Genomic DNA, 25010 nt, shown 5'->3' on the forward strand with positions numbered 1-25010 from the left:
TTCTTAACCAATTTCTGATCCCTACAGCCACTCCCCATTAATTGCAGGGACTGCAGTTTTGCAATTTATGTGGTACTTTTATCAAACTCCTCTTGAAAGTCGATGGACACACTAATAGCAGTACCCCATTCCATTACTCTCCCTGTAATTTTATCAAAGGATGTTAAGAAATTTGTCAAACACATTACTGTTAACAAATCCATGCATGTTTTCGTTTATTAACCTATATTTTCTAAACGCAATTAACTTTCTTCCAGGTTATTACCTCAAAACGTCTGCACACGTTACACTGACTGCCCTATTGTTGTCCAGTTTATCCTCATTCTTGTGTTAAACTGAAATCTATAAACTATTGTCACTGTGACACTACCCCCCAGCACACGCACACGCAGAAAGTGCTAGGCTATGACATCCAATTATGCAATGGTCATTGGAAGCCAAGTACCTCATTCTTTTTGAATAATTTGCTGGTAATTTTGGAAGGTCTCCTGGGCATTGTGTCCAACTCATCAGCTGCCTCAATCCTCCACTTCAAGCACTATGCAAGGAATAAGTTACTTATTGCCTGTATAAAATTGTACTTTCACCTTTCCCTGCCTCAGCTTTCTGCGTTCTGTCACAGAACCACTGAAATCCCTTATGTTCAGCACAGTCCGTTTTCCCTGAAGCCTCTATTACTCAGCTAAACCACTTCCTCTCTATTTGCTTTCCCTGAGCTAACAGGCAACAGAAGTTCTATATTTCCAATTTAATTTAAAATGATTTTCTGAGTTAACTGTGGTTATGATCTGGAACTCACTGCCTGTAAGGGTGCCGGAAACAGAGTCAGTCAAGGCTTTCAAAAGGGAATTGGACAAGCACGAGGGAAAATAATTTGTAGGGGCTACAGGGGGTGAGTTGGGGGAATCTGACCGAGTAGGTGGCTCAACAAGGAGTCAGCACAGATTTGGTGGGATGACTGGCCTCCTTTGTGTCCTAATGATTCCCTGCTCCCAAGAACTTCTGCCATGTTCTTCAGTAATTTATATCCCTCTGTAAGATCACTGCACAGCTGCTCACTTCTGAGATACATTAACTCTAGGGATTAGCTTCACGCCTGCTTGATGACTTAGATAAGAAAGCATCTCATTTTGGGAGGAACACAAGGGGTCCGCCAGCCACCGAACAACAAAAAGTAAAATGATAAAGGCAAATTTATGACTGATGTCAGGAAGTTCTTCTTACTGTGATCAACATGTGAAGTAGGTTGCTGACCAGAATAACAATGACAAAAACTATGCAATCACTTAATCCACAACTGCGTTCTGCAACAGCTGGACTGGAGTCTTCCTGAGGCAAGACGGGCCAAAGAGAGCTCCTCATCATTAGTGATTTTATATGTTGTTGCTAGGTGATACTTCTCTGTCCCAACGCGACTCCCGAACCATCACCTGAGAAGATTACTCCTTGCAATAATGATATCTTCTTCCCATTCTCAGACTGCATGAGGTAACTGAGGCTCATGAATTGAAGCCACTCAGACTAATTTAAGTGGGGCATTCACTTACTGTGTTGAACTTAAAGCTGGAATCCAGAAGAGAAAGCATTTTCTTTGTATTCCCTCTCTCTGTCCTTATGTATATCAAGGACTTAGTGTACACAATTCCCAGACATCTCAATCCCTTTTGGTGCCAATCATCTTTCCTGCTGTCTCTTGAATTCCCCAACACCATCCACCTAACTTCCCTCCCTAAGAAGCGCACTCCTTCATGCCTCTGTTCTCCCATTAGATCACAGCATATCCCTATCTTAGTTCCATCTATATCATGGTGGTGCAACCCTTAGTACCTGTATCTAACAAGTTTCCATTGATCTCAGTTTTCAAATATTCAAGTGACCCAAAGCAGAATCAGGCCCTTTTGTCCCATCCACACTAATCCTATGATGCTGGAGGAACTCAGCAGGCCAGGAAGCTTCTGTGGAGAAAATCAGGCAGTCCAAATTATGAGAGGCATTGATAGCATAGATAGTAAAAATCTCTTCCAATGGCGGGTATTTCTAAAACAAGAGTGCATAGGTTTAAGGTGAGAGGAACAAGCTTTAAAGTCAAAGTGGAGTTTATTGTCATATGCACAAGTACATGTATGCACAGGTGCGATGAAAAACTTCAGGGTCCTGAAAGAAGGGTCCTGACCCGAAACATTGACCGCCTGCTTTTCTCCACGGATGCTGCCTGGCCTGCTGAGTTCCTCCAGCGTTGTCGTGTTTTTCATCTAGATTCCAGCATCTGCGGTCCTTTGTTTCTCTACACTAATCCTAGTTGCCTGCATAGGTCCATAACCTTCTATGCCTTTTCTATTCAAGTGAATGTCTAGATATCTCTTAAACGTAGTGATTACATCTGACTCCACCACCTCTTCTGGCAGTGAGTTCCAGATATCAACCACTATCTGTATGGAAATACTTTCCCCTCTGATCTAACTGTGTTCTTTCTTGTAAAAATTGTGTATAATTCATGTTTTTCTTGTGAATGCTGCTTATATGATGCTATGTACCTGTGATGCTGCTGCAAGTAAGTTTATCATTGCACCTGTGAATACATGTACTCGTGCATATGACAATAAACTCGACTTTGACCTTGACTTTACACCTCCTTCCTCTCACCTTAAACCTATGCACTCTTGTTTTAGACACCTCCGCAATGGGAAAAGATTTTTACTACCTATGCTATCAATGCCTCTCATAATCTTATGCACCTCTATCAGGTCATTCCTCAACCTCCTTCACTTTAGGGAAAACAAATCCATCCTGTCCAATCTCTCCTTACAACTAGAGCCCTCCAATCCAGGTAACATCCTGGTGAATCTCCTCTGCACTCCCTGGTGTGGCAAGGGATCTTTATAGAAGAGGCTTCCAGAGTTCCAATTCTTTTGTGTGAAGAAATAGTTCCTCAAATTAAATATCCTTTTCACTTTTCTGTATGACTATTTGACACAGAAGTAACTTTAAGATCATCTCAGTCAAAAAATTCTGCAATTGTACACTCTACGAAAATTTGTAATCTCTCTGTGGAAAATGGTATCAGGGTAGTTATGTTTATTGGATCCCTTCCAATGCCGGGGACACAGAGTGTAGGTACGGAACACTCAGCGAGTCAGGCCTGTGCTTAACAAGGGCTGATTTTGGTGTCTTGCAACATATTCTCTACCCCTCTGTCTTTACCCCCTTGGACCTCTTTGCTTTCCTTTACTCCCGCCTCTAGTCTAGTGACTTTGATTACAAGTACCCCCAGGTTAACTCACCCATGCCCTGTCCAGGTGAATCATTTTATTTACCTTAAATTCCACCTGATGTGTACTCTGGAGACACAGGAGAGACCGCAGATGCTGGAAATCTGGAGCAACACACAAAACGCTGGAGGAACTCAGCGGGTCAGGCAGCATCTGTGGAGGGAAATGGACAGTCGACGTTTCGGATCGAGACTCCCCTCAGGGGGAGAGCCTGTATAAAAAGGTGGGGGAAAAGGGTGGAGCAAGAGCTGGCGGGTGATGTTTGGATTGAGGTGAGGGGGTGTAATAGGCAGGTGAGGGAGGGGGAGAATGGGAATGGTGTAATAAGCTGGGAGGTGAAGAAGATGGAATCTGATAGGAGAGGACAGTGGACCACGGAATGAAAGGAAGGACGTGGGGAGGGGAACTGGTGGGAGGAGTGCGTGGGTGATGGGCAGATGAAGAGGGGAGGGGAGGGAGGGGAGGGGAAATGTGTACTCTGGCCCACTTCCACTATTTCTAGTTACCTCGTTGTCACGTTGTTCTGTAACAAGAGCTAGCAAAGCTCCGACCTTAGGTTCCATCGCCGCTTCTCCCCTCAGCACCAATCCCGGCCCCACCTTTCAGAAGATGTACTGCACCAACTCAGCCTCAGAGGCAACTCTCAAAACTGTGACCTCCACAGTCCAGAAGGACAAAGGTATCAAGTTCAGAGGAGTGTCATCATATCAAGGTTCCCTGCAAGTCATGCACCCTTCTGATCTGGGAATACATTGTGGTTCCTTCATGGATGCTGGATTAAAATCCTGGAACTTCTCACTGAACCACACTGAGGGAACACTTCACCTAATGAAGCCCATCACTCAATTCCCAAGGGTGTCCAGCATTGGACAAGTTTTGCCGATTTTGCCAGCAGTACCCAAACCTTACAATGAATTTTAAAAGCTGCCTGAGATATTCAACAGGTGATCAGGGAGGTGATTTAACATCCCGTCCAAGGATCCTTTGGTGTTGTTGTACTCCCTCAGCACTACAATAAGGCATCAGCCCAGATGTAGATACTGGTGACCAAGTATCAGAGGGTAGGTGAACACTCAACTTACTGATTCAATATCACCCTATGTATATCACAGGGTAACATTAATGCACTTGCAACCTTCAATTTGTCCTATTATCTCTGAAACACACAGGTTTCAATCCTTCCCAATAAGGCAAAATTATACTCCTCTGTCCATCCTTCAGTACTGACTTGCATCTGTCAGTAGGAGAGTCTAGGATCCGAGGGCACAGCCTCAGAATAAAAGGATGTCCCTTTAAGACTGAGGTGAGGAGGAATTTCTTCAGTCAGAGGGTGGTGAAAAATCTGTGGAATCTGTTGCCACAGAGGGCTGTGGAGGCCAAGTCATCGGATGTATTTAAGGCAGAGATTGATAGGTTCTTGGTTGGTAAGGGGGTTAACGGTTCCAAGGAGAATGGGGTTAAAAAAAATTAACATTGATTGAATGGTGGAGCAGACCCGATGGGCCAAATGGCCTAATTCTGCTCTGATATCTTATGGTCTCCAGGTATTAAAGAGCACTCTCCAGAAGGTTGTTGCAACTGGGATTAAAAATGACACAGGATCTTTAAAAAAGATGTTTTCAACTTCTTTGAACATCTTTTTGTATTAGTTGTAAATGAAGTTAGGATTGATTTGACTGATGGTCACTCAATCACCTTGGAAAATGCTTTGGGAAGCCAGGACAATGTGAGGGTGGATATGTCCAATGGCAGGGTGATGCCGGGTGGGGCACAGGACAGATGTGCTGGCTACATCTGGTCCTTTCTGCACAGGTCAGACCTGCTCCTGCTTTCAGCTGAAAAAAAATTGTGTGCATTGGATTGGGGGGATATGGGACTGGTGGCAAGCAGAGGGATGGAAGTGTCAGGCAAAAGGACCATTAAATCTTATGAGAAAAAAAAAGGAAGGCAGCCGATTCCTGCTAAGAAAATATTAATACCATTTAACAGCCTAATTCTCCCCATCTCTCTCTTTCTCCCTCGCTTTCTCTCTCACATTCTCTCTCTCTGGTCTCTCTTTCTCTCACTCTGTTTCTCTCTCTCTTTCTCTCACTCTGTTTCTCTCTGCCTCTATCTTTCTCTGTCTCTCTCTCGCTGCCTCTATCTCTCTGTCTGTCTGTCTCTGTCTCTCCTGTCTCTCTCTCTCTCTCTTTCCTATATATACACACACAGCAATGGCAATGAATGGGAATTGGCCAGAGAATAGAGTGGTACTGACTGACTGACCTGACAGCAACTCAGCCAAGGAGATAGGTCTTGTGGAGACCCATCCACATCCTCTGACAGACAATGAACAAAGGATTCCCTGTGTATTGTCCCTCAGCACCAGGTGAGTAAACTGGCCCAAAGTACCTCAGAGATTCAGAAGGATGTGACTTTATTTGCCTTTGCCACTTCGGCTTTGGCCTTATACTGAGCTTCAAAATAGCGAGACGTGTCAACAGGGTTTGATGTCTCAGCTCAATAGTTAGCCAAATGCTCCTGTCTCAGTGAGGGCTCTTCAGTGAGAGTCACTCCTGCAGCACATCACCAGTTTAAAGAGACGTTTGAAACAAGTCAAACTGCATGGAGTGTCCAGCTCTTCACACTCCTGCATTTATTCTGTCTCCGAGTCCATCTACTGGAACCAGTACAGTCCTGTGCCAACTGACAGAAAGTTAGAGAAGGAAACAATAGAGCTGCCCTGTTAGTAACCAAGATCCCATGTGTAGCTGTACACTTGGGAGAGCCACTCCCGCCCCTGTTTCTGAATAAGTAGGACATTTATAAGCTGTAATCACTTTATCCCAATCAATATCACTAGTTCAAGTGCCCGGGACAGTGAATATCATCAGATCACATTGTAGATTGTGTATATCGTATTTTGTTATTCATGCCAGGGGCAGCACAGTGGTGTAGCCAGTAGAGCTGGTCCCTCACAGATCCAGGGATCCAAGCTTCATCCTGACCTTGGGGTCCCATCTGTGTGGAGTTTGCACCTTCTCACTGTGACCATTTGTATTTCCCCCAGTTGCTCCGGTTTCCTCCCACATCCCAAAGGCATGTGGTTAATTAGCCTCTGCAAATTGTCGCGAGTGTGTAGGTGGGTGGGCGATGGAATTGAAGGGGATGTGGGAGAATAAAATGGGATTAGTGTAGGATGAGTGTAAATGTGTGCCTGAAGGTCAATATGGACTTAGTGGGCTGAATTTCTCTCCTGTGTGATTCTATGATGCTGGCTCTATTCTTGGGACATGGTCATTACTTGGCTGGGCAGGCATTGCTGGCCATCCCTACCGATCTTCAGATGACGGCAGTGTTTTGTTCTCTCGATCCACAAAGTCCTTGTTTGCAATGGGTTGGTTGTGCTACTTCATACAACAGCGATATCAGTGTAAGTGTGAGGTCATAGGAATGGTATGCTTCCAACTGCAGACGGCATAGGTGCACAATGATCCAACAGTTTCACTGAGGTCAAAGATTTATTGCCAGTTTTTAAAATGATTGAACTCGCATTAACAGCACTGACCTCTTGGTTACTAATCCGCAGTTATTGCCCCCTTGCATTTCTTCCCCATGCTTCCAACGCTTATTGTTTTACCACAGTAACAGCTGCCCAATCTCACTTCTCACTTCTTTCAAAACATTGCAAAATTTGACATCACAGGAGGAAGCAGCTCAGTCCTTTGCTCCTTTACTGGCTCACTCTGAGGGGCACCTGGTTGCACTTCCCCTTCAATATATTTTAGAACATATAGAACATAGAAACCTACAGCACAATTCAGGCCCTTCGGTCCACAAAGCTGTGCCGAACATGTCCCTACCTTAGAAATTACTAGGTTTACCCATAGCCCTCTTATTTTAACATAAGATTATGAGAGGCATAGATAGGGTAGACAGTCAGAATCTTTCTCCCAGGGCGGAAATGTCAAATACTAGAGGGCGTGCATTGAGGTGAGAGGGGAAACGTTTAAAGGAGATATGCGGGGCAAGTTTTTTTTTAAACACAGAGTGGTGGGTGCCTGGAACAGGTTGCCAGGGGTGGTGGTGGAAGCAGATACAATAATAGTGTTCAGGAGGATTGTAGATAGACACATGAATATGCAGGGACTGGAGGGATATGGGTCATGTACAGGCAGAAGAGATTTAGTTTAATTTGGCATCGTGTTCGGCACAGATATTGTGGGCCGAAGGGCCTGTTCCTGTGCTGTACTGTTCTATGTTCTATGTAATAATTTCTTTTCTCCCCCAGGAACAACCCATTTCCTTGTTTAAAAAAAACTTTGATGAACTCTGCTTCCATCATCCTTTTTTGACAATGCATTCAATGTCCCAACAACAATGTAAGTTTTTCTTTTAACTTTGTCTCTCACTCACAGCCAGGTTCATTGCTGACGTTCCAGATTTATCCTTTTCTGATTTCATGGTGATCTTAGAAATTCCCGTTCGCAGTCACCATCTTCCTGTTAAACCAAGACCGCAGAATCAAATCAGCTTGGGCCCATAACCTTCCGTTTTCTGCCACCTGATGTCATGAACATGCCTGGACCTTTCCCCAGAGTTAAACATTTTCCATGTCATCCACTGACATCTGGTGGTAGCAGGACTGCTTTACACCTCTGCTATTTTTAATATTGTGACTACAACACACTGAGATGTTACTGCATGATCAACAGCAATGGCAACTAAGTCACAGAATCACAGAGAAATGCAGCACAGAAACTGGCCCTTCGGCCCACCATTTCTGTACTGACCATCAACCACCTATTTGAACTAATCCTGCATTGATTCCGTTTTATTCCCATTCCCATCAATTCTTCTCAGATTCTACAACTCACCTACACGCTAGGGGCAGTTGACGGTGGCCAGTTAACCAACCAACCAACCAGCATGTCTTTGGAATGAGGGAAGAAACCAGAGCACACCTGGGACAACGTGCCTAGGGGTTAGCGTGACGCTATTATAGCGCCAGCGACCCCGGTTCAATTCCGGCCACCGCCTGTAAGGAGTTTGTATGTTCTCCCTGTGTCTGCATGGGTTTCCTCCAGGTACTCCGGTTTCCTCCCACATTCCAAAGACGTACAGGTTAGGAAGCTGTGGGCATGCTATGTTGGCACCAGAAGCATGGTGACACTTGCGGGCTGCCCCCAGAACACTCTACGCAAAAGATGCATTTCACTGTGTGTTTCGATGTGACTGTTAAAGAAATCTTATCTCGGACTCCACAAAGACAGGACCGGAAGTCAGGATTGAACCGGGTCTCTGGCGCTGTGGGGCAATGGCCCTGTATTTTACTTTATGCAGAGGTCCACTAGATTTTAAGAGCCTTTCTGGGCCACCGATGCATCAACACTGATCTTTGCGATGTTGATAGACACTGAAGTTGGAATGATACACGTACTCTTGCCACATGGCCTGGCTGTTCTCTCCAGGAACAACTTCTGCTTCTTAGTTGAAAATGACAGTCAGGTCTGAGCTCACATTCTCCGCCCACTGATTGTGCTGCTGAGACATAAGATAGACAAGTAAAGACTAGCCACCCCACCAGAGCCATTCTGGTGCAGATCACGGACTTGGGCAGTTTCTATCATGCATCCACAATGCTAGAATCACATCCAGGTCACAAGCTGACAATCAAGAGTGCTTGAAATCCAGTTGTTGCACCAACTATCATTAGTTACTAACTTACTTATAATGCCATAGAAAGAGGCCATTCAGCCTGACAGGTTCATGCTAGCAGAGCAATCCCATCGGTCCCATTCCCCCGCTCTTATTCCCTGTAATCCTTGCAATTTACTCCCTGTCAAGTGCCGACCAGCTGTTCATTTTACAATTTATCTTCACCAAGGGCTAACTTACATTGGACAATTAATCTACCAGTTCGACCTTGGGATGTGGGAGGGAACCGGAGCACTCAAGGGAAACCCACGCAGTCACAAACTCCACATAGACCACGCCAAGGGTCAGAATGAACCCAGTTCCTTGGAGCCTCAAGGCAGCAGCACTAACTGCTGCACCATTGTGATCATCAGTCAGAATGAAACGGCATCAGATAATTGTGAGGCAGATGAAGTAAAATGGTGAAAGTATTGAGTGACAGCATTGTGTTCATGTGAAGTGCTGGGTCCCCGGTCAGATGTGAAACTGCCCTGAAAACCGGTCATTTTGCAAAAAAGCTAAGGTGATTAGGGTGATTGTATAAAAGGACATTTTAAAGTTTGAAGAAAGCTGTGCAATAAGTTCTTCATATTTGTACCAAGGTCTTTAATCTGGCAATGGGAAATTCGTTTTGAATTCCAATAACATTCACACTTCACAAGAGCAATTGAAGTTTGTGGACAATACTGACGCCTGTGGTGACTGTGGGAAATGCAGGAATAGAAAACCACTGAGGTTTGGCAATGGCCACCAGCGATGGCCCAGAGCAGATGGTGCCAGGAGTGGGCAGTGGGAATAAAACAACAACGACATCATAGAGTTTATCTCAGAAAGATAAAGCGCAGAGAGCAACGTAATAGGTAAAACTAATCAAAATTAATTAGTTCAAGAATGAACATTAATTTTACACAGAGTGGTTGATATATGGAATGCAATGCCAGAGGTGTTGGGGGCAGTTACAATCACTACCTCTAAGAAGAATTTAGATAGACACTTGAATATGCAAGACAGAAAGATACAGTCCTAATGTGGGTAAATGAGATTAGTGCAGATGGGCAAAAAGGTTCAGCAATGGACTCAGTGGGCTGGAGGGGCTGATGGGCCTGTTTCTGTGCTGTCCAACTCCACGTCTCCATGACTCCAGAGGCACAAGATATTCTGAAGATGCTGGAATCTGGGGCAACACACACAAAATGCTGGAGGAACTCGGCAGGTCAGGCAGCATCTATGGAGGGAAATAAACAGTCGACGTTTCGGGTCGAGACCCTTCATCAGGACTCTATACTGGTTCCTAAAATAGCATCAGGAACAAAACAGTTTGATAAAATGCAGTAAACAAAATCCTTCCACAGTTCACTTGTCAGCCTTTATTCAACATCTTCAACTTCAAGGATTTGTTTCTTTGTCCATTGCACCCATACATTCTGACTAACTGCACATGATTGGGTGATTGAAGTCTGTATACGGGACCTCTTTGACAGAAGTTTTATCGAGATTGTAAGTGGGCATCACGAGCCTTGAGCTCTAAGAATTATTGGGGTCTGCAGTGCATAGGTGTCTCTGTAATAGGATTCAGTGATACCGGGGGCATAGTCAAAGTTAAAGTCGAGTTTATTGTCACACGCACAAGTCCATGTGTGCACAGATACAATGAAAAACTTACTTGCAGCAGCATCAGGCACATAACATCATAAAAGCAGCATTCACAAAAAAAAGCATAAATTATACACAATTTTCAAAAAAAAAACAAATTAAAAGGTCCATTTTAGTGCAAAGTGATCAAAGTGGTCATAGTTTTGCTAAACTGGAGTGATTAGGGTTGTGCCGGTTGGTTCAAGAACCGAATGATTGAAGGGAAGTAGCTGTTCCTGAACCTGGTGATGTGGGACTTCAGGCTTCTGTACCTCCTGCTTAATGGTAGGAGTAAGAAGATGGCATGGCCCGGATGGTGGGGGTCTTTGAAGATGGACATTGCCTTCTTGAGGCAGCGCCTCCTGCAGTTGTGGAGTCAGCCCAATACATCACTGGTATATCCCTCCCGGAGGGATGTACCAGTGATGTATTGGGTTGACTCCACAACTCTCCGAAGCTTCTTACGTTCCTGCGCATTTGAATTGCCATACCAGACTATGATGCAACCAGCCAGGGTAATATCACTGATCTGAGTTACATGGCTTGAGATTCAAGCTATCGTTTGGTTCTGTGACACAGTTGTAATTGAGCTCAGGATGTTGTGGTATGAGGGTATGTGGCTCGGGGCTTGGATATCCCAAGTTGGTGTTAGCTATGTAATGGGCTCAGTGTACCAATGGGGGCCTTTATACTCTCAGAGGATTTATTCCTATCTCAAATTGCCCTTTAGAAAATGGTAGTGATCCACTTTCTTGGACAGTTGGAGTCCTTCTGATGAAGGTGCTCCCACAATGCTTTTGAGCAGGATTTAGACCCGGATGGTGGACCAGCAACATATTTCCAAGACAGAATGGTGGGCAACCTGAAGGGGAATCTGCAGGTGGTGGTGTTTGCTCAGGCCTGATGTCCTTGTCTTTGGTGGCGGTCTAAGTCACAGGTTTGGGAGATGCAGTTGGAGTAGTGTAGGAGAGTAACTGCAGTGCATTTGTAGATGGTACACAGTGCAGTGAGGGAATGAATGTTGGGCATTGTTGATGGAATGCCCATCAAGTGGATTGCCTCATCAGTAAGCCTTTAAGCTTCTTGAGTCAGGCTGAAGCAGCATTCATCCGGGTAAGTGGGAATGGTACACTTACACTCCGGACATGCCTTGTGTAATGAAAAGCCTCTGGGCTGTCAGGGGGTCACTCGGTGTCAGATACCCATTGTCTTATCTGCTCTTGTAGCCCCAATGCAATACCCAATTAAAGTTCTGGTCACCAACAATCCTCAAGATATTGATGGTGGGTACTCAGTACCAGTAATACCATTGAATGTCAAAGAGGGGAGGTGGCCCCTTAGACTTTCTCTTGTTGGGGATGGTCATTGCCTGCACAACAGGAGCAATATTTTCTATTTATCGTTCCATGCCTGAAAGTCACTGAGGTCTTTCTGTGATTACTTCATTGATTACTTCATTAAGAAGGACTGTGATACATGGGGCCAGAAGCTGTTGCTTGCAATAAGTCACCTGTGCCAACATTTGACAAATGGAGGCTTGGCAAGGTAAATTGGAACTGATGTTTCTCCTGGCTGGTTAGTCAGGAAGCAGGACTCACAGTCTCAACTGGGGTCACCCATCCAGGCCAGAGTTGAGAAGAAATTTTGGAAATCTTTGGAGCTTTAGTTGATCAGAAATTGTTCAAGTTTTAGCTATTAAAGGAATTGAGGACAAGGGTTGGTGCAAGAAAGTGGCACTGAAGCAATACATCAAACAGGCTCTCATTGGTTGGACGAGACGAGGAGCTGAATGGCCTACTCCTGTTTCTTATGCATTTATCTTTTGCAAATCCACCATTATCAGCTCGTAGTTAATCGGATCCTGATCCAAAATGCCCACGGCCTGTGTGGCAGGAGAGTTCATGTGATGTGGTGACAATATATAGGCAGCACAGGAGAAGCCCACCCATGAAATCACTGGGAGAACATCACTGACACCTGGTTTAGCCATAAGTTCTGGTTTTGCTGACTGTCAAACCTGCTGTGAATTTTGAGTCACAGTTAAGTATTCCACAGGCTCTGTTACAGGGAAAGGTACCACATGTGCTCCGCTACTTGACTCAGTCTGCTACTAGTGCCTGTGGTACACACTCTCCATAACAAGGCTCAGGAGGATAGAAATACCATTTTTTTACATCTCCTTCTGGCTGAAGTTAAAATCATCCCAAGCGTCTACATGACGTGAGATTCTTCATTCAGTCACCATGATACCGCCTGGATTCGAGGGTATGAGCTATAAGGACAAGTTGGACAAACTTGGGTTGTTCTCCTTAGAGCGTCGGAGGCGGAGGGGTGACCTGGTAGAATTATGAGAGGAACAGATAGGGTAGACAGTCAGAATCTGTTCCCCAGGATAGAAATGTCAAACACCAGAGAAGAGACCTTTAAGTTTAGAGCAGGGAGGTTTAAAGGCAACGTGAGGGGCAAGTTTTTTTACGCAGAGAGTGGTGGGTGCCTGGAGTGGGTTACCAGGGGTAGTAGTGGAATCAGGCAGTGTGGTGAAGCTTAAGAGGCTCTTAGATAGACACATGAGTATGAAGGGAATGGAGGGGTATGGATGATACACAGGAGGAGGATATTTAGTATAAGTTGGCATCAAGACTGGCACAACATTGCAGGCTGAATGGCCTTTCCAGTGCTGTACTGTTCTATATTCTATGTTCTAGGTGGGTCCTGTAACCCTGAAGGCTCCTGACCAGAGTTTTGTTGACATCTAGCTTGCTAAGCCATGCCTCAGCAAGACATCATTTTACAAGCAAGCCCAGCTGTTTTAAACAGAACTACTCAGGCGGTCAGGCAGCATCTGTGGAGAAAGAAACAATGCTACAAACTGATGGACTTTCATCAAGATGGAGAGGTAACTGGTAAGTGGACAAGAGAGAACATTTAGTTGTCAGGTTGTGACAGGGTCTGATCATCGTTGGGAATGCTGAGAAGGGTTTTTCAGGTATTCTTAATTGACACTCACTAGGGATCGATGATGACTTGTTTCCACTCCACATTCCAGGAGACTGTGGCCCAGTTTCTCAGCCCACAGTGGTATTGACAAACCCCTCCACTGTCAGCTTCTTCTCCTAACAAGTTTTCCAAGGCCCAGAAAACCTGGTTAACGCAAGCTAAAAATAAGAAGTTATTAATAGAAGGACACTTACCAAGTTGTTTTAACCTTACCTATAAAATTAAGCTGGTTAAATTAAATACAAATATTTTCACACTGGATTATCTTTCCAGAAGAAACTAGCTCTAACCTTAAAGTGTTGCAGGTCTTCAAAATGCCGGAGAAGTTGCCAACTATGCTGTCAATATCAAAGCTTCCTGTGGTGGGGTGGAACTGCCTCAGATCCCCATCCACACAATGTTCGGATTGTGGGTATATACATTCCCCTCCAATGATATCAGTTGCCAAATGTGCCATTTTGGGTTGGACTGTTTCAGAAGTTCACATACAAAGCCCTGGCTGATTTGGCACAGTCAGAGTTGAAAGAGCTGTGGTTTAGACAAGGCATCAAACCAAGGTCAACAAACAATCTGCTGGAGGAACTCAGCGGGTCGAGCAGCATCTGTGGGGGGGGGGGAAGGAATTGTCAACGTTTCAGGTCGAAACCCTGCAGCAGGACGTATATCCATCAAATCAAGGTCATCTGTTTGGATTAAAGAAGAGCAGAAGTCCCGGCCCATTGTGCCTACAGTTTACAACACCCACAATATTATGTCCATGATGGTTGTTTGGCTTGTTCTCAAGGACCTCCCTTTGCATCAGGTGACAGGGTGTTAGCTTTGACCACAGGTTGCCTTGAGTCAATAGCCTCTGCAGGACTTAATCTGCAGCACAGTACTGAGGGAGTCCAGCAGTGTTGGCGGTGTGAAGTGGTAAACTACCCCCATCAGGGTAGACAGATTTAAAGACGGCCAGGGCTGACATTTACTCTTTGACCAACAACACCGTAAACAAACGGTAATTTCTGGGGTTAGGATCTGAGGGTAACGTTGGCTGGCAGAGTTGCAGTGGCAGATGGAGTAACACCCGCATTCACCATGTGGAAAGCTTGAACACTCATCCTTTATCCACATCGTTAATGAAGCAATTTCAATATATTAATCATCGGGTAATGGTCTGGTCTTCAATAAATAGCCTGTCAACACATGTTAAACCTACTAATACATATTGCTGGGCTCCTGCTGAGTTTGTGCAGAACTCTGTCATACCACATGCAGGTCGAACCACTGCAGAGATAATATCTGTTTTACAAAGATGAAGCCATGCCATTCCAAAATGTACACAACTGATATTGAGCAAAACAAAGGTACGAAGGGGATGGACTCAGTCAGTTAGCCCATGGACTCGTTGGACCAAGCTCTCTGCTTCTTCTCCTCTCCCAGCCACCACTCCTTGACCACCCTTTGCCCCACGGCTCTGCAGTCTTCAGGGAGAGAGAGGGAGAGAAAAACAGAGGGGAAAACACTGTGGAAACGGACTCCCTCAGGAGAGCGCACAGACCATGTGGTGTCTGTACATCCCCTTACCTGGTGCGTTACTGCTGCCTGTCCTGTTGCTGGACCAGTAACCTCAGAAAGCCAAACTAATAATCCATTAAACACGAGTTCAATCCCACCATAGCAGTTTTAGAATTTGAATTAAAAAAACACATGGATAAAGAAAATACTGATATCAGTACAAGTGACCTTGAAACTGTCCAAAAATAACTAGCAACAGATAAGATGCTGGTGGAACTCAAGGTCAGGCAGCATCTGTGGAGGGAAATGGAGCGTCGATGTTTCGGGTAGAGACCCTTCATCCTTCATCTGGACTGAAAGATATAGGGGAGGTGGCCAGAGTAAAAGGATGAATTGAAGGGGTGCAGCGAGAGCCGGCAAGAGATAGGTGGATCCAGGTGAGGGGGGGTGATCGGCAAATGGAGGACGGAAGGGTGGAGACAGTGACAGAGGCTGGGAGGGGATGGGTGGAGGCAACAAAGGGCTTCGGATGATGGAATCTGATAGGAAAGGAAGGGAGAGACACGAGAGACCGCAGATGCCGGAAATCTGGAGCAACACACAAAATACTGGAGGAACTCAGCGGGTCAGGTAGCATCTATGGGAGGGAAATGAACAGTCGACAGCACAGAGGCAAACAAGGGAGGTGGAGGAGGCAGATGGGAACAGTGGGGGAGGGGACCCAGTGGGCGGAGTGCGTGGGTGGTCGGCACATGGAGTGGGAGGAGGAGGAGAAAGGAACAATGTGATGGGGGGTGGGTGGCTGGGGTGGGCATAGGAGGAGGAACTGGGTAGATCAGGAGGAGAGAGAAAAGGGACAGAGGGGGAGCAGTTTCCCTGAAACTGGACAAACAAGATGTGGGTCAGGCAGGATTCCAGCTTCCACAGTCTCCTGTGTCTCCAAAAATAAGTGTTCAGGGAAGAACCTCCTGGCCTTCCCCAATCTGACCTTTATTGTGTCTCCAGACCGAAGCCCCTGGGAAGTCATTCAATTGTATCAAACTATTGTAAATACCTTGCAGCATCACATCTTGAATTTATGAAGGGCAATTCTTCCCTCTTTAGGGAGGGTTGGAGCTGAAGCCATAATGTCATAGTTTGACCAGTTTTAAACAGACTGAGGTTCTGAAGTTGCCCCCATAGGGTGTGGTTACTTGGACAGGGCCACATCCGACCTGTTGGGACCTCAACTTGTACATGGCAATTCAGAACTGTTGCACATACAGCGATCCAAGCCAGATGATGGAATGTTGTCTCTCGAGTCTCCTGCTTTAGATACTTTCTGCAATGTCAAATGGAGTCAATACATCACAACTCGAAGGGCGCCCCATTGGTGAGAGGAAGTTTTGCCAACACTTCAGGATTCCTTTGTCTCCTCCAGGGCAAAGAAGGACCAGTTTTCAGGGGAGTGTGGCAGGAAAACCTGGAGAAAAATCTTTGGAGCAAAAAGATAATATCGGCACATGGGGGCAGCTGATAGAGCTGCTGCCTCTAAGCTCTAGAAGCCCTGCTTCAATCCTGACTTCTGTGTGGAGTTACCAAGTCCTCCGTGTACCAGGATGGGTTTCCCGGGTGACTTTAGCTTTCTGGACCATCCAGGCAGAGAACTCATTTCATCCCACATCCCAAACACGTGTGTTGGTAGGCTAACTGACCATTGTAAATTGCCGCTAGTGTGTTGGTGAGTGCTAGAACCTGGCGGGAGTTAATGGGAATGGGGGATGAATAAAATAGGATTCGTGCAGATGAGGGTTTGATGGTCAATGCAGATTCGGTGGACCTTTGGGCCTGTTCCTGTACAGTATGATCCATGACACTGTGAGATTCACTCTCTTCACTTCCCACAATCAGCATCCTGTGCCTTTCGCCTTCTGGAATACCTGGGCAGAGAACTTATTTTGTTCCACAGATTTCAAAGTCAGAGTTGGAAGTCAGGTTAGGCTGACCAAGAGCCACCAAACTAAATCCTAAAACTGACAAAAGTTAAAAGTGGCCAAACCAGTATAAAAGCTCAAAGAATTTTAACTGCATGGTATCCATTGTAAGTTGAGTTGCCCCACTCTGTTGAACTGCTTTAAAATGCATCAATGGTTCTGTCCACAAATCAACTCAGGTCCCTGATCTCATCAAATCTCCATCTATCACTCCAGGATGTGACCCTTTTAAAGGAAGGGGGGTAATTTAATTATGCCTTTTTAGGCATATTGACACCATTGGAAAATGTTTAAAAATATATAATTTGTTTGCCGTTTGACTGGTTTATATTCACAAAATCACAGATGATTCAGAAGAGTTTTTTGATGTCATTTCCAAAACTCTAAAATGGTGTTCTTCAGCTGGTTGGTGGCACTCTTCGACAATAATGTCCATTGAATGTGATAACCATATCTTCAGTGGTATTAACTCAACTTCTAAACACATAAAGCGATTATTTTGTGAATGAGAGTGTGCTATCTGTTGCCCAGTTACACTGGTTCATGGAAGATCTTGTACTCAGCGATAATGAAAAGTTTGAGTGGAAGTGGGAACCATAACTTCCTCGGAATAGAGAGACAGCAGGATTCCCAACGGAATCTGAACTCAGTTACTGGCGTACTGGAGCCCTGCAGTCCATGGGCCTGATTTTCCGAATGGCAGAACGTTTGCAGGGAGTTGGCATCAATTGTCATCACCAGTTATCAGCCAATCGTGGTCAGCATTTCACCAGCCTCACACATATGTGAAGAAGAGTGGAGGAAGTCCAAGACAAGCCAGAGGTCTGACATCAATGCATCTGTCTGGGCCGCTGCTGGACTCCCCACTACCCATTTGCTCCACTACTGGATTCCCCACTGTCTGCTCACTGACTGACCATTCACTCCAACCCTGGACTCCCCACTGATTGTTTGCTGAGCTCTGCGCAGACCGTTCACTGACCATCCCTTCCACCACTGGACATTGCACTATGTCCGGTCCAATTCTCATTGAAAAAGGGTGTCTGGATACATTTTGCCTCCAGCCCTCAGCTTTACCCCAGGAAGGGCAGGCGTGGGAACAGCAATTCCATTTGTTTGAATGGAGCCACCAGCCAAGAGTAAACTAGAAAAACTTAATTGCAGGCAGGCGCTAAACTCGTTTTACTTTAATTGACATGTGATTGATTCTGGTATTTTGATGCTTCAATTTATTTGTACTGTTTTAAATATTGAACCCAATTGTATAATTAATAAATCTTTCCATCAGAGGCATTTCCTTTGACTGTGAGTCGGTGAGCTGTCAGGGCAGTCCAGGGGTGGACCTCGGGACCGTTCACCGGTCAGAGATCACTCCTCCTCACGGGGCGATGGCCTGGAGCAGAGCGTCCACTCATTCTCTCCTCTGCAGTTGGATACGTAAATACAGGTGGGTGGGTGAAGGTTCTTGCTGGTAGACTGTGACCAAGACCCAGTCCAGTGAACTTTGGAGAAAGCAGCTCTTACGCAGCACAGCATGGCTTCAATCTGATTGGAAGGGTGCCCATCCCAGACCTGCCTTTGCAAAGGCTGAAGGAGCAGCTCTTGGACAGAGGTGGTCATTTAAAACTAAAGTGTGCAGACTTTCTTCTCACAAAAGGTTGTGAATCTCTAGAATTCTTAACCCAAAAGGTTGTGGAGACAAAATCTTGGAGGTTTAAAGAGGAGGTAGATACATTTTGGAATAATCGGGGAATTAAGGGCCACTGGCACAGAAGAGGAGAAGAGGTCTGGGGTTGATCAGCTATGATCATATTGAATGACGGGGCAGGCTTGAGGGGCCGAGTGGCCTACTCCTGCTCCTATGTTCTTGTCTTCTTGTATTGGACAGGACAGTCCCTCGAGGGAGTTCATTCTGACTGATGGGCTCATCTGAAACACCTATTCTTGCTGCTCATATTTTCAGAGTCGGCAGAATTATTTTTAATAATTCTTTTCCTTGCACAGCAGTAAAGCTTGACTGGAGTCAGCCAAATCCTGGGATAGTCTGTTTATTCTCTTTCTGTACACCTGGCACATCTGATTTTCCTACCAGACAACAGCAAATTTGCAGTATTTCCAAAAACATTTTGTGGTGGAGCCATAGAACATTCTCCAAACAGTTGAGAAGCTGAAGAGGAGATTTGTGTTTACAGACATGAACATTTTTGAGAGTCAGTCAGGGAAGACTTGTTCCCAATAGCAGGAGGATCAGTAACAACAGAACACAGATATAAAATGACTGGCAAACAGACAAGAAAGATCTCAGCGGGTCAGGCAGCATCTGTGGAGGGAAATGGCCAATCGACATTTCGGGTCGAGACCCTTCATCTGGATTTAGGAAGGTATTCTGAGGGACACGATATATAAGTATTTGGATAGACAGGGCCTGATTAGGGATAGTCAACTTGGCCTTGTGCATGGCAGGGCATGTCTAACCAACCTTATAGAGTTTTTCGAGGAGGTTACCAGGAAGCTTGATCAAGAGAGGGTGGTGGACGTTATCTACGTGGACTTTAGCAAGGCCTTTGACAAAGTCTTGCATGGGAGGCTGCTCCAGAAGGATAAGTCGCTTGGCATTCAGGATGAAGTAGTAAATCGGATTCAACGTTGGATTAGCGGGAGAAGTCAGAGAGTGGCAGTAGATGGTTGTCTCTCTAATTGGAGGCCTGAGACAAGTGGTGTGCCGCAGGGGTCGGTGCTGGGTCCATTGTTGTTTATCATCGATATTAATGATTTAGATGATAATATAGTAAACTGGATCGAAAAATTTTCAGATGACTCCAAGATTGGGGGCATAGTGGACAGCGAGGAAGGCTATCGAAGCTTGCAAAGTGATCTGGACCAGCTGGGAAAATGGGCTGAAAAATGGCAGATGGAATTTAATGCAGACAAGTGTGAGGTGATGCCCTTTGGGAGGACAAACCAGGGTAAGACTTGCACAGTGAACAGTAGGGCACTGAGGTGTGCGGTAGAACAAAGGGACTTGGGAATACAGATCCATAGTTCCTTGAAAGTGGCGTCACAGATAGATAGGGTTGTAAAGAAAACTTTTGGCACATTGGCCTTCATAAATCAGGGCATTGAGTACAGGAGTTGAGATGTTAAGTTGAAGTTGTATAAGACGTTGGTGAGGCCAAACTTAGAGTATTGTGTGCAGTTCTGGTCACCTACCTACAGGAAAGATATGAATAAACTTGAAAGAGTACAGAGAAAATTTACACAAATGTTGCTGGGACTTGAGGACTTGAGTTCTAGGGAAAGGTTGAATAGATTCGGACTTTATTCCCTGGAGTGCAGGAGAATGAGAGGAGATCTATAAATATACAAAGTGATGAGGGGTATAGATAGGGTGAATGCATGCAGGCTTTTTTCCCTCAGGTTGGGTGAGACTAGAACTGGAGGTCATAGGTTTAGGGTGAAGGGTGAAATATTTGAGGAAATCTGAGGGGAAACTACATCACTCAGAGGGTGGTGCGAGTGTGGAATGAGCTGCCAGCGGAAGTGGTGGATGCGGGTTCAATTGTAACACTTATGAGAAGTTTGGATAGGTACGTGAATGAGAGAGCTATGGAGGGCTATGGTCCGGGTGCAGGTCGATGGGACTAAACAGAAAACCAGACTGGCATGGATTACATGGGCCAATGGGCCTGCTTCTGAGCTGTAGTGCTCTATGACTTCCTCAGCCCAGATGAAGGCTCTCAACCTGAAAAATCGACTGTCCACTTCCCTCCACAGATGCTGCCTCACCCACTGAGTTCCTCCAGTGGCTCGATTTTTGCTCTGGATTTCGGCATCTGCTGTCTCTTGTGTCTCCATCAAAGAACTACCTTGTCTCATTTCAGTCCTTCAACCAAGTCACCAGCGCAGTCCTGATGAGGAGAAAGACCTCCCCTTCTTCTCCAATTCTGTGAATGAAGAAAATCAGCCATCCTTATAGTTTTCTGAATCCCTTGCATCATGTCTGAAGAAAGGACTCTGCAGTGAGGGAGGTCGGAAAGGAAAGCGATAAAACCGCAGTAACACAGTGAGCCCCACATCCGAGGCAGATGTGCTGAGTGATTTTTAGATCTATTCACTTCCCCTTTTACCACTGAAAAGCAGAAGTACACTGCAATCATCTCTTTTCACACTTGGCAAAATTTAGTGGATAGCGCAAGCCCTGATATTAATATTAACGCAGCAGGAGAGATATTCTGGACTGCTGAGGTTCTGCAGTGTAAAGCAATGAGGCTCCTGGAATTTAATTGACTTTCCCCTCATGCCAAATTAAAGAAAGTCCATTTTCAGGCTACAAACTCTCACACACCCTTTTAGTTTGAGGGCTTCAATCACATATGAATATATGAATTAGGAGCAGGAGTAGGCCACTCAGCCCATTGAGCCTGCATTCTGTTCCATCAGATCATGGCTGATCAATTCTACATTCCTGCCCACCCCGCGAACCTTTCACCACATCTCCTCCACACACCCCTCCCCACCCTTTTTTTCTCAAGTATTTATGAAATTGAAGGAAGGGTCCTCACTGGTATTGTAAACCAGCCCTTTCTTTGCCATAGATGCTAATCCTACCACAATTTCCCATCAAATTTTCACTTCCCATTCATCACTCAGGGCCCTCACCACCCGGGACAGGCCCTCTTCACATTACTACCATCGGGGAGGAGGTACAGGAGCCTGAAGACCCACACTCAACATTTTAGGAACAGCTTCTTCCCCTCCGCCATCAGATTTCTGAACATCCCATGAACCCACCAACACTACCTCGTTATTCCTCTTTTGCACTATTTATTTACTTTTGCAACTTATAGTAATTTTTATGTCTTTGCACTATACTGATGCCACAAAACAATAAATTTCACAACATATGTCAGTGATAATAAACCTGATTCTGAATTACACTGATGAAAATGTGAAATGAGGACAGGTTTGGGGCAAACTGTGAAGTTCTCCATCACTGCGCCCCAGCTGTAGGGTTAGGAGTGACAGATGTCCCAGGACACCCAGGCACACCTACTTCCCTCAGGGTCAAGTGTCAGTCTTTATTGACATCAGAACTGGCACGGTGGCATATCTGGTGGAGCTCCTGCCTCACTGCTCCAATGACCCAGTTCAATCCTGATCTCCTCTGTGTGGAGTTCACCCATCCTCCCTGTTACTGCAGACACAGGAATCTGGAGCAACGAACAAAATGCTGAAGAAACTCAATGGGCCAGACAGCATCTGTGGCGGGAAATGGATGGTTGATGTTTCAGGTCGTGACCCTTCCTCCAGTATTTTGCTTGTTGCTCCCTGTTACTGTGTGGGTTTCCTCTGAGGGCACCGGTTTCCTTCCGTATGGTTAATTGGTCACTGTAACTTGCCCCTAATGTGTTGGTGAGTGGTAGAATGTTGAGTAAGTTGATGCGATTAGTGTGGATGGCTGCTTGATGGTCAGTGTGGATTCAGTGGGCTGAAAGACCTGTTTCCCTGCTCTTAGAATCAGGGATGCATACAGCACAAAGCAGGCCCTTTGACCCAGCATTTCCATGCCGACCATCAGTCGCCCATCTATACTAATTCCATTTGCTAGGACCTGGTCTTTAGCCTTCTATGCCTTGAATTCAAGTGCTCGTCCAGGTACTTTTGTAAATCTCCACTTCAGCCATCTTTTCAGGCAGTGTGTTCCAGATTACAACCACCCTCTGGGTGAAAATAACTTCCCTCAGATCCCCTCAAACCATCCCAACTCCCCACCCTAAAGCTATGCCCTCCGGTTTGAGACATCTCCTTTATGGGGAAAAGTTTCTCACCATCCATCCTATCCATGTCCCTCATAGTGGAGTCTACCTCTATCAGGTCCTGCTTCAGCCTTCGCTCCAAGGAAAACAGGCCCAGCCTATCCACTACAACCCTCTGATTCTAGGACTGGGTACCTGTACTGAAGTTTAAATATCCCGGACCACTCCATGGGCAGGGAGGGACAGATAGTGGGAAAGGGTTAAGCAAATTGCCTGATCCAAATCACCCTAACACCAGAGGTGAGAGTCAGCCAGTAAAGGCTGGTACCCATAAGAAAATGGTCCACACATACTTTACAAATGGGTTAAATCTGCATGGTCAGCAATATAGCCTGACCGGTAGGAAGTTTAAGTTACTTTCACCCTGCTGGAAGCCAATTTTCTTTCATTCTTCTTTTGTTGTTTGTTGTTTAAGCTTCCAAGTAAACTGTAATTATGGCCTCTCCCTCGATCCTGAAGGCATTTGGGATTGTTGTGTGGGACATGAGCTGTATTATAGACAGACTAGATGCAGATGGCAGGTTCCATTCTGAAGTACATCAACGACCCAGTTGTGTTTTACTGGTTCCAAGCCACAAGTTACCAGGTTTATCGAATCCAAGCTGACACCTTGCTGTGATTAAATACAAAATAGCTGTTGGATGTTCATAAATTGCACTGTAATGAGCTATCTAGTTCAGGTATCTCCTTCAAGCACAGTGGGGTAGATCCAGACTCTTATAGTGTACAATGGGTGAGACCAAATTGACTGCTTTACCATCCCCCACTGACCAATTAAAGTAAAAACAGGATAAGATATAAATCAGCCAGGTAATTTGCTATCAGCCATCTTTTGAATCAAATCTACAATCCCATGTAAACATAAAATATCCCATGGGGTAACTTCGGAGACGAGCCAGTGAATTATCCACAGTATCTTGGCCAATCTTTACTTCTCATTCAGCAAGACCAGGGTACTTGGCTGCTATCTCTGCTGATTGTGGGAGCTTGCTGTGCACTCATGATTTAAATATTTTTCCTATTCTATGCAATGACCAGAGTTCATTCGCAGTAAAGCATTTTGGGAGGTTCTAAAAATTATGTGGAAAGGTGATATATTAATTAAGTCTCCCCTTTTCCTTTCTCGTTGGACCAGGATTTCTGTTACTCATCCCCCACAGATGTTGCTCGACCTGCTGAGTTCTTCCAGCGGTTTGTATTTGTGCTCTATTTGTATTTGGGATAGACCCAAGCACTCTCCAGCTACATTGGTTCAAGAAGGCGGCTCACCACCACGTTCTCAGGGGTAATTAGCAATGAGCAATAAAGGCTGCCCTTGCCAGTGATCTCCAGACCTTGAAAATGAATAAATAAAGAGAAAGTCCTCCAAGTGAAGGTTCTTCCATATTACTGTTGAGGAGGCAGTTCCAGAATTTAGACCCAGTGAAGGGCAGATGATATATTTCCAAGTCAGGATAAATTGTGACTCGGAGGCGAACCTGCAACTGGTGGTACTCCCCAGCACCTGCTGCTCCTGCCTTGAATGGTAGAGGTCACAGTTTTGGGAGGTGTTTGCGTGTGCTTTAAAATAATGAGTACAAGTTTCTGTCAGTGAAATGAAACATTTTTAACTAAAGCCATAGCAGAAATCCGAGATTACCTCAGAACTCCCAACCCCGAGGAAGCATTGGTTTTTGACACCTATACCGAGAGCATTCTCCGGTAGCTTGGAGCCTACAACCAACATGGACAATTGCATTTTATTTTACCCAAAGAGGAAGTGATACTTCCTCAAAGTTATTGAAATCTGCTTTCTATTTAACACTTGGAATGAATAACATTTTTATATAATCTAACACTTCCTCTGGCTAGAGCAAAACAACGTTGTAGTATTACAGTGCACAAAATAAGACCATTCAGCCCAATGCTCCTGTGCTTTCAAATTAGCCCTGTTCTCCTGTTACCTCTTAAAGTTACCCTTGAATCTGTTTCTTACCACCTTCCAGATTATGACAACTCCTAGTGTAAAAGATTTTATAATAACATTAATAAACTATAATTAACTAGTTGTTGTAGCTGTTCAATAGAGAACGAGAGGTCTAGAAGCAGCACAGCAGGCAGCAATCCCATCTCACAACTCCAGTCTGAGTGGGGATTTACACGTTCTCCCT

Source organism: Pristis pectinata, chromosome 30 (genome assembly GCF_009764475.1).
Source record: "Pristis pectinata isolate sPriPec2 chromosome 30, sPriPec2.1.pri, whole genome shotgun sequence".
Taxonomy (NCBI): Eukaryota; Metazoa; Chordata; class Chondrichthyes; order Rhinopristiformes; family Pristidae; genus Pristis; species Pristis pectinata.